We start from the raw sequence: 11913 nt of genomic DNA on the forward strand, positions 1-11913 counted from the left end.
CTTGTCTGTGTGAATGCTCTCCGAACTGGCCTAGCCAGCCGCGTCCACCCAAGGCGCTAGCTTGGGCCTACGTGATATATTTACTAACTAATAACTCCTTGGGACACCCAGAACATTATTCAGACTGCTAAACGATCTATAATAATTTCAAATTCAATAATAGTCCCTTAACTTCATGAATCGCATCATTATTAATTCGGTAAATTACATTTAATATCATATAGGCCTAGTTCCGCAGTCTCTCGCTACGAGCAGGCAGCGCTCCTCCTCAGATGACCTTGAACGCTCAGTATCACTCATGGCGCATTTGAAATTACTCTGAAATTTCTGGATATTACAATTATATATATATATATATATATATATATATATATATATATATATATAACCGGAAATTGATGGACTTTAATTTCACACTTGACTTGGGGTTTATTAAATATTATTAGATGGTAATTGCAGTGGAAGCGCCCCCTTGGAGAAAAAACTCGAACCAGCACAAGAACACTTAAATTTACAAACAAAATGAATTCTCCGTGACCCGTGGATGGATAGCATCTGTGATCGGGATGAATGAGACACACTGTAAAATCTAGACACTTATATTCCTCCAACACTACAGACACAATCAAATAATGGTACACCAACATATCGCACCTCTTAACCTGAACTTAAAATCTGGGGAATAAAAGTCATTCATGATATTGAAATTATTAGAAACTCAGACAATGCCTCATTAGACAACAATAAATTCAAAGTGTTACGAAGTGTTGCTTGCACACATGAACAGGCCTTAAGGGTTTTCACAAAATAATATCCACTGCTGCGGAAATGGTATAAAAATAAGAAATTATTAATTCCACCATGAATAGCCTAAAGGGCACTCACCAAAATATATTACCCCAACAGATGCACACTTCGTAACCTAACTTAAACTCTACTCTGGGGAACAAAGGTTATACCTGAGATCAAAATTATAAAGAAATATTAAATGCATTAAAGCAGGGGTTCTTAACCTGGGGACCATGGACCTCAAGGGGTCCATGGATGGGCTTCAGGGGGTCCGTGAAGGTCAGATAAAAATTTAACATTTATATTCACTATATTTTTATATTAAGTTGTTCTATTTTGTAATATATACCAGATGTTATGTATGTATTTTTGGTTACTGAAGAAAACCAGTAAATCTGTAGGGTGGCATGGGATGCTACTGTACACGTCTTATTAATTTGTGTTCATTAGTTACTGCTTTCCCCATCAATTACATTTTTTTTTTGCAGGCCAGGCTCAATTTGGAAATGTCAAAGAAAAGGAAGTACAACGAAGCTTACTTTTATCCTTTGGTTTTATTTCTTCATCGCTGAACGTGATGGAACACAAAAGTCAAGAGTATTTATGTGGCGTTGTTCTTGCCAATGGAAGCATGAAGCCAACAAAGCTGAAGGAGTGATCCTCACGTCTGTCCATCCAAAATGCATTGACAGTGTTGGATCTATTTCAGACAAAGGGGGCTGGCCTGACGGAGAAAGCTGAACTTTACCAAACTTGAATTTGGCCCAAACACAAAAGCTCATGGTTCCTGAAGCATCCTACAGGGTTGCTTGATCGCATTGCTGCCAAAGAAACCACATACGATTGGAGAGACCTTGGTAGCCATGGGCCCTGGAAATGGTCGAGTTGGTTTGTGGCTTGGAGCAGAGGAAGAAAATTGCAAGCAGTGCTCTTGTCAAATTGATGCCACCACTTCCTAGAAATTGTTGACATTTCTTCTAATATTCTGAAGCAGTAATGAAGAAATGGCACATGCCATTTCCAGGTTCAGCATGCAACTGGATGAAACCATTGACGTCTCTCAGTGCAGCCAGCCCTGGTTTTCGTACGTTATATGCATGCTGATATCAAAGAATAATTTATTTTGTGAGTCCTTTTGTAAACTACAAAGCGCCCGACATCTAGAAATGGTAATAGTTTGCTACAAAACTTCGACTGAAAGAAAAATCTTGGTACTTCAGGACAGACGGAGCACTCCGCGATGCTTGGCAACACATCTGGTCGTATGCTTTGGTGAAGAAAGTTATTCTCAGGTCATCGTGACCCATTGTTTTCTACATCGGCATGCATTGCGCCAAAGACTCTCACAGCAATTTGAAAGAAGTCTTGTCTACTGGCGTGAAAGTCGTCAACTTCATCAGAGCCAGGTTGTGAACCATCGCGTTTCAAGAGGTTTTGTCAAGAAATGGAGCAGAACATGAAGATCTTCTACCGCTGGCTGGGTAGAAGTCTTTGACGTCTTTCCAGTGACAAATTTGAAGCGCTTTGATTGAACTTCGAGCAGGAAGTTTCACTTTTTGAAAGAAAAGAAAGCTCCACTCTCAGAACAGTTTGACAGGAGTATTCATATTCATGGCTTGGCTATTTGGCTGGATATTTTTGGCCACAGGAATGAGGTGAATCTTATATCAAGGCCCTGGAGTCTCCATTATAGCTGCTGCTGAAAGACTGCAAGCTTTTCTGCAATAAGGTGCCACTGTGGAAGAGGAGGATGGAGGCAGGACAACTATAAACTTTCTAATGTTAGAGGAAGTGCTTCTGCAGGATGGAACCGGAGAGTGATAAGGGCCTGTCAATTTCTTTCAGTAGGGCAGAATTCTGCAGACATCTGGATATTCTGCAGAACTTTCAAAGGTTACTTCTGTTCAGGTGACCTTAAAAGTTGAACATGGATCTGCAATCCTTTCCTTGCCGGCAAGTAGACTGTATCAGTGATGAAGACTCACAAGATGACCCTCATATTGACCTGGAAGACAAAGGAATGTTACGAATGAATTCAACCTCGAAGAGCCTTTGGAGAATTCTGCAGGTAAGTGGACACAAGCCTACCTTGTCTGGTAAAGCGAGCTATGGGTGTGTTCTGATTCCGTTTGCCATTATATACCTTTTGTGTGAGTCAGGGTTTCAGCATTTGTTTCCTATCAAAACGAAAAGTCGAATTCGATTTCGATGTCAAAGATGACATGCGTGTTACCTTGTCGAAGACCACTCCACAGTTTCATCTTCTTATTCAAAACCAAACAACAACAACCTTCTCATTGAAATGAACTTTTGAGCAGAATTAAAGTTTTGTTTTGTTTAATTTGCACAAGATGATTGTATGTCATTCTTGTATGGAGTGGCCATTAATTTTTACATAAAAAAGCGTGAAACATAATTCTTTGTTAAGATTGTTTACTTTATTCATACTTTGTGTATGTCATACACTGTATGAGTAATGTGCTTATGTGCATTTTTCTAGGGAGGGGGTCCATAGCTTTCACCTGATTCTCAAAGGGGTCCCCGACTCAAAAAAGGTTAAGAACCACTGCATTAAAGGAACTAAATCACAGTATGACTTACAACAGAGAGGAGGAATCTCATCTGAAAACAGTTCCCTCATTCTCTGGCATCAATTAGTGACAACATAAAAAAACAATACTATCAAAATTATTTAAGTGATATTAACTACACAGCATACATCAGTAACTACACACAAAAATATTATCACTATTATTAAGGAAGTTACTGAGTCCACCAATATCGTGAACCATGCTTCTTAACCCTACATAGATTCCACATGCACTCCGTAGTAGGGTGTGTCATAGGAGGGAAGATCAGCTAAAACTAATGGCCCATCACTTTTTTGGTAGATTTAGTGTATATAAACAGAAAATAATTTCAGTTTCAATATTTTGCAACTTTTTGCTAGGTAAATTTTAGCGTGAAATTTATCGAAAATCTAACGTACAGCTGCATTAGTGCATTACAATTAAATAGTGAAATTGCTTTTCCTGACTTCATTCTTTAACAACCCAACTAACAATATTTTTTCTGTTTCAGATTCTGATGCATTTATAAGTTGATAATATTTGCGATGGCTGCTTGTCAGGACGAACAAAATCAGCCATCTCTGGTCTCCTATCTTGGGTCTGGAGATTCTGAAGTCGGAGTTGCCTACATTGAGATGCTTTGAGATACGGTGTTTAATCAGGCAAATCAGTGAACAGAACCAAGAACTTACACAAACAAAAAGAAATTGCCAGTGATATGACCAAAGCTGTCTTAACAGTACACTCTGCTTCAACAGCAATTCAAGCCTCCAGTCATAACAAGTCAGAAGAAGATTGAAGTGAGAGACTGCTACAGCCAGTTGGGAAAGGCAAAGAGATATCTCTCTTGGGAGAGGAAAAACTTTGCAGTTAGGACAGAAGCTGCCAACAACTGGACCAGTTATTTGACATAATTACTTGCAAGTGCCCAATTGTTCTCTGTCCTGAGTTTGGATCTGCGATCGTGACTGTAAATCGAGGCCTTTTATCTCCTGTATTTGCAAACGTGAACTGAAGATTCCTGTGATCGAACTGGCATTTGTCAAAGCACAGAGAGAAGACTGGCAGTATTGGAGACTCCTCATGATTTCTAGCCAAGATATTCCGGAGTCCAAGAGACAGGAGGCTACCACAAGAGAAACAGAAGAGAAGAGTTGCGAGAAAAGACTTGAAAGGCCAGGGTGAGAGTAAAAAGGCGATGATTGAGTCAAAGCACGATTCAGAGTTTAATGACTTTCCCATGGCTGATCCGAGTGCTGACCAGGAGAATGGTGACTTTGTCCCTAACCCAGAAAATAATGATCCCAAACCTTCCAGGCATAAGATTCGAAATAGGAAAGATATCCCGAGCATAGCTCTGGCCAGCATACGACACCACACTGGTCTCAGAGAAACTGCAGAGATAGCAACAGCTGCCTGGGTTGACGGTGGTTTGATAACACCTGATGATGTTCACCTGGTGATAGATCATAACAAAGTAAGGAGAGCTCAGGAGAAACTTGTCAGTAACCTAGAAGAGGAGTTTGATAAGGGGATAAGAGAAAATGGAATCAATTGTTTGTTCTTTGATGGGAGAAAGGATGACACTAAAGTGTTCATGAAAGTTGGAGATTCTGACAAGTTGTTCCCTGCCATGGTGAAGGAGGAACACTACTCCTGCTGCAGTGAACCAGGAGAGGAAATGTTGTGGCATTCCTCCAGAGAAAGATGACATCCAAAACCCCAGCTGAGATAGTGGCAGATAACATTGTGAACTGGCTCAGAGAGAGGAATGTAGACCAGACCCTGCAGGCCATTGGAGGGGACAGCACCAACACGAACACATGGTGGCAAGGGGGGGGGTCATACAGTGGATAGAGCGGAAGATTGGGAGGAAGCTGGTCTGGATTGTTTGTGACCTCCACACCAACGAGTTGCCACTCAGACATCTGATCCAGGAGCTGGATGGCAAGACTCTTTCAAACAACAGATGGTCTGGTCCTCTTGGCAAGATGCTGGGCTCTGCCACTGAGTTAGAAATAAATCCGAGCTTTGAAAAAATCACAGTTGGCCCTCCACTCGTTGAGCTTGCACATACTGTCATTGACGACCTGAGTACTGACCAGTACTATGGTTACATGATTTGCATTGCCATCAAAACTGGGGTCATGCCTGATGGACTTGCTTACCTGCAGATAGGTCCAGTCTCACATTCTAGGTGGTTCACAACGGCTCTCAGGTTCTGCAGAATTTGGGTCGCTCATCATAAACTGAAAGGGGACCAGCTTCACAACCTGAGACTTATTGTCCATTTCATCGTGAGTGTCTACTTGCCAAATTGGTTCAACACCAAGGTCAAGTCATCGTTCTCCGAAGGTCCGAGGCATATTCTCTTCCAGCTTGAGCTCCTGAGGAGTCAGCCAAGGAAGGTTGTTCAGATTGTAGAGCAGACTGTGAGGACATCTTCCTGGTATGCTCATCCCGAGGCAGTTCTGCAGACAATGCCCTGCAGTAAGGATGAGGAGGAGAGAAGAGTGGCAGTCAAAAAGATCTTGGATATGAGACTTATGAGAGGATCTGGGCATGATGAATCAGTTGGTGACGATTCCTTCAGGGTCAGGAAGACTCCTGAAGTCAAATCTAGGTGCCAAGACCCTCACTGATCTCATAGATCTGGATAACATCCAGGCTGGCAGTGAGCCCCTCTTACCTGCAGCCCTCACCAATGTTCAAGTCAGAGCTTTCCTGGACAACCCCATGCATGTCCCTGCCTGGCCCTCGCACACCCAGAGTATGAGGCGTTGTGTACAGCAAGTGGCCGAGGCCAGCAGTCACGTGTCAGCCAGGAGAGGAGAAGGCTACATCGAGCTCAGGTGGTCAGCAGGGAGGTGATGGTAGAAAACAGAAGCAAGAAAGACATGTTCTCTATGGTGTGCAGCAACACCGGGTCGTAGTAGTAAAACCGGTTTTTGTAGTTGATGATTTTGTTTTCTAAAGGAATATTAAATTTAATAAATGTGTCAAGATCATTCGTTTCACTATTCTGGATCATTTTCATCCTAATAAATTAACCTGATACATTTACTTTACTTTAAATAAGCTATTTAGTGGTGTTGGTAAAAGGGTGGGAATACTGAATTTTCATAAGATTTCAAGTTAAAATTTACCTAGCAAAAAATGAAAACCTTTCAAATCTGAAGATATCACATGATTCTGCACATAGAACTACATCATTAATACCATGGGCCGATTTTTCAAACTCAAAAAAAAAAAATTCGCCTCCGTATGACACACCCTAGTAATGCAGTGGAAGCACCCCTTGGAGTAAAAACCCGAACCAGCACAAACACACTTAAATTACTAGAAAATTAATTTTCCGTGACCCGTGGAAGGATAGCACCTGTGATTGGGGTGAATGAAATGCTCTGTAAAATTTAGACACTTCTATTCCCTCCAACACTACAGACACAATCAATAATGGTACACTAACATAGGCGCACCTCTTAACCTGGCTTATAACACTACTCTGGGGAATGAAAGTTATACATGATATTGAAATTATCAGAAACTTAGAAAATGCCTCATTAGACAACAATAAATTCAAAGTATTAGCAAATGTTGTTTGCACACAAGAACAGGCCTTAAGGGCTTTCAACAAAATAATATCAACCACTAAGAAAATGGTATACAAAATTAGAAAATATTAACTCCACCATGAATAAGCCTTAAGGGCACTCAACAAAATAATGTTACACCAACGGAGGCACACCTCTTAACTTGGCTTAAGACATTACACTGGGGAACAAAAGTTATACATGATATTGAAATTATAAAGAAATATTAAATGCATTAAAGGAAAACTAAATCACAGTATCACTTAAAACAGAAAGGAGGAACCTCATCTGAAAACAGTTCCCTCGTTATCTGACATCAATTAGTGGCACATAAACATTAGAAAACAATATAGGTTGACAATCCCTTATCTGAAATCCTTGGGACCAGAGGCATTTCGGATTTCGGAATTTTTCGGTTTTCAGATTTTTTTTTTTTTTTTTTTTTTAGCCCACCCGGGCACAAGTCACTGACCCACATTGGGGCCTGGGGGGCGAAAATATAATAATAATAATTATAATAATTATAATAATAATAATAATAATTCATAGGTCTAGGTCGTGTTTCTCACTTTATTCTTTTTTCATTCTTGTATTTATTATTATTTTAATTTTATTAATACAGTATTATTGTTATTATTATTATTAATAATTTTATTATTATTATTGTTATCATTATTTTTTTACTTTGATGTATTTTTTATTAAAATTTTTATTTACTACAAATAATTATTATTATAATCATTATTATAATTAGTATTACTATTAAATTTTCGCCCCCCAGGCCCGGATGTGGGTCAGTGATCTATGCCTTGGTGGGCTAATCCCTGTTAATAAAAAAAGAAAAAAAAAAAAAAATTTTGCTCCCCTAAAAAAACTTTCGGTTTTCAGAGCTTTTCCGTTTTCGGAATTTTGGATAAAGGGTTGTCAACCTGTACTATCAAAAATATTTAAGAAACATTTACTACACACAGCAAGACAATATCAGTCACTGAAAAAATAGTATTAACTACACACAGCAAGACAATATCAGTCACTGAAAAAATATTATCACTATATGAAGAAGTTATTGACTCCACCAATACCCGTGAAATCATGCTCCTTAACCTCACACATAGGTTCCTCATGCACTAGAATTATCTTAAGGCACAAACAAGCACGCACGGGTATTTTCTTAAGGCGCAAACAAGCCCTTCACAACCTTGGAAAATGTTCCTCTAAGTACCCACTAGACTCCTGGTCTCAGTGTGTGACCATTCATTCACTCAGCTAGCCTCATTTTACTCTCAGTACATCCATGAAACGGATGGGAGTGATCGAATCAGACCTTGTGCAGTTGAGGGGAGCTCTAGCTTCTCTTTAGTAAAAGGTTTTCACTAAACTGCCTTTAGATTTGTAGTATTGTGGGCCGAGGTGGAGGAGATCTGGTGACCCCAAACGATCATCAAAGGGGGACAGATAATGGTCCCACGTCGTTAGTTGTACACCCAGACAGCTGGTTTCACTCCAACCCTCACTGCTCACTCAACAGCGTGGGCTCAACTCAGATGAGTGGGCGCATTCAGATCGTGCGGACGTTCATACCGTATGGACGCGTGGGCTCTACAGAAACCCTGCAACAAACCTTTTTGTTAGCTATTGTCTCACATCACCGTCACTCACTCATTGTTTGTTCCTACTGCCCTATCTAGCTCTGTCTGAGATTGAATAAAACTCACTTGTTAATACTGATGTTAAATGAACGAAGGAAACGAGTTCACGTGGTCGTCTCTCCTGGCCAAAGCAGAGTTCCTTTCTGCTTGACCACTGCCTCACGACTCCAGACACATGCTCCTTCAAGGCATTCACGCCACTAGGGATTTATTTTCCACACAACTAATAGCTTAATTGGGGCTTACGCAACATTTTCAGATTGGGAAACGATCTATAATAACTTTTAAATTAATAACTGTTATTTAAATTCATAATTCACGTACAAATTAAGTCGTCAGAGTATACTTAATATTATATGGGCGCAGTTCCTGGAGCTCTCACTACGTGTGCTGGAGCTCTGTCCTCTCTCCATTGACCTTGAACGACTCAGCATCGCCATTATTTGTAATTGCATCTTTATATATCACACTGAAATTTCTGAATATTACACATATATACATTTATATACACATACACACACATTCATAAATATATGCATACACATACACATACACGTACACATACCTACACATCTAATATACTATAGGACTAGGAGTGTGTGTGTGTGTGTATGTGTGTGTCTGTTATGGGCAGCCGAAACGGCACAATCGTTTTTCATCAAATTTGGTGGAAAAATCACAAAAAATTCGTAGAGTGGAACAAACCTGGTCCCATATCGATAGCTTCTTTAGGATGCCATTACATTTTATTTAAGCTGGAAAACGATGCAAGTCTACGGACTTGGCGCACCCTCATTCGTTGTACGCTGTCAGCCCACGATTGCAGTTATCATACGGCTCCCTCCTCCTCCCTCCACTTTATTCTTAGCCTACTTTTTTATGTTGTTTGGATTAGTAAAGGAAGGAATATGAGTAAATAGAAGAATAAAGAAGGGGAAGCAGAAAATAGTTAGATATAACATATGGGGGAGCTGAGTTTCATCATGCGCCTGGATGCACAGTTTCATCGTTACCAGACCATTTTCGGACCTTACAGCTACAGTGTGTACAGTATTATTATTCCTGTGACAATACAATAGAGTACAATATAGTACAATACCATACAATACCATACAATACCATACCATACAATACAATACACAACGAATTATAAATATTTGTAGTAATAAAACATAATTATATAGAAATGTAAGACTAACAACTTGATAAGATTTCCATAAAACATTAGCTATTGGAAATGTGATTCAATGTTTTGTTATTAATCCAGTGTGAAATGTATCAGTATTGGTGGTACAATCCTAATGGTCTCTAATCCTGTTGATTAGGTGAGGTTAATCTGGGTTTATTGAGATTAAAGATTAAGTGTCGGGTTTATTCTACCTGTGTTAGTCTCAGGTACGGGCCATATTATAACAACCATGACCATGATTATAACAACCACGAACATGATTATAATACCACGACCATGATTATTACAACCACGACCATGATTATAACAACCACAACCATGATTATAACAACCACGACCATGATTATAACAAAAACGACCATGATTATTACTACCACGACCATGATTATAACAACCACGACTATGATTATAACAACTACGACCATGATTATAACAACCGCAACAATGATTATAACAACCTCGACTATGATTATAACACCCAAGACCATGATCATAACAATCACGACTATGATTATAACAACCACGACTATGATTATTACAACCACGACCATGATTATAACAACCACGACCATGATTATAACAACCACGACCATGATTATAACAACCACAACCATAATTATACCAACGACGACTATGATCATAACAACCACGACCATGATTATAACTACCACGACCATGATTATAACAACCACGACCATGATTATAACAACCACGATTATGATTATAACAACCACGACCATGATTATAACAGCCACGACAATAATCATAACAACAACGACTATGATTATAACAACCACGACCATGATTATAACAACCAAGACCATGGTTATAACAACCACGATCATGATCATAATAACCACGACTATGATTATTACAACCACGACTATGATTATTACAACCACGACCATGATTATAACAACCACAACCATGATTATAACAACCACGACCATGATTATAACAACAACTACTATGATTATAACAGCCACGACCATGATTATAACAACCACGACTATAATCATAACAACAATGACCATGATTATAACAACCACGACCATGATTATAACAACCACGACCATGATTATAACAACCACGACCATGGTTATAACAACCACGATCATGATTATAACACCTACGACTATGATCATAACAACCACGACTATGATTATAACAACCACGATCATGATTATAACACCTACGACTATGATCATAATAACCACGACTATGATTATAACAACCACGACCATGATTATAACATCCACGACCATGATTATAACAACCACGACCATGATTATAACAACCACGATCATGATTATAACACCTACGACTATGATCATAACAACCACGACTATGATTATAACAACCACGACCATGATTATAACATCCACGACTATGATTATAACAACCACTTCTATGATTATAACAACCACTACTATAATCATAACAACCACGACTATGATTATAACAACCACGACCATGATTATAACATCCACGACTATGATTATAACAACCATTTCTATGATTATAACAACCACTACTATGATTAGAACAACCACGACCATGATCATAACAACCACGACCATGATTATAACAACCACGACCATGATTATAACAACCACGATCATGATTATAACACCTACGACCATGATCATAACAACCACGACTATGATTATAGCAACCAAGACTATGATCATAACCACGACCATGATTATAACACCCACGACTGTGATCATAACAACCACGAACATGATTATAACAACCACGACCATGATTATAACACCTACGACTATGATCATAACAACCACGACTATGATTATAACAACCAAGACTATGATCATAACCCCGACCATGATTATAACAACCACTTCTATGATTATAACAACCACGACCATGATTATAATAACCACGACCATGATTATAACAACCACGACCATGATTATAACACTACGACTATGATCATAACAACCACGACTATGATTATAACAACCACGACTATGATCATAACCACGACCATGATTATAACAACCACTTCTATGATTATAACAACCACGACCATGATTATAATAACCACGACCATGATTATAACAACCACTTCTATGATTGTAACAACCACGACCATGATTATA

Source organism: Homarus americanus, unplaced genomic scaffold (assembly GCF_018991925.1).
Source record: "Homarus americanus isolate GMGI-L3 unplaced genomic scaffold, GMGI_Hamer_2.0 scaffold20930, whole genome shotgun sequence".
Taxonomy (NCBI): domain Eukaryota; kingdom Metazoa; phylum Arthropoda; class Malacostraca; order Decapoda; family Nephropidae; genus Homarus; species Homarus americanus.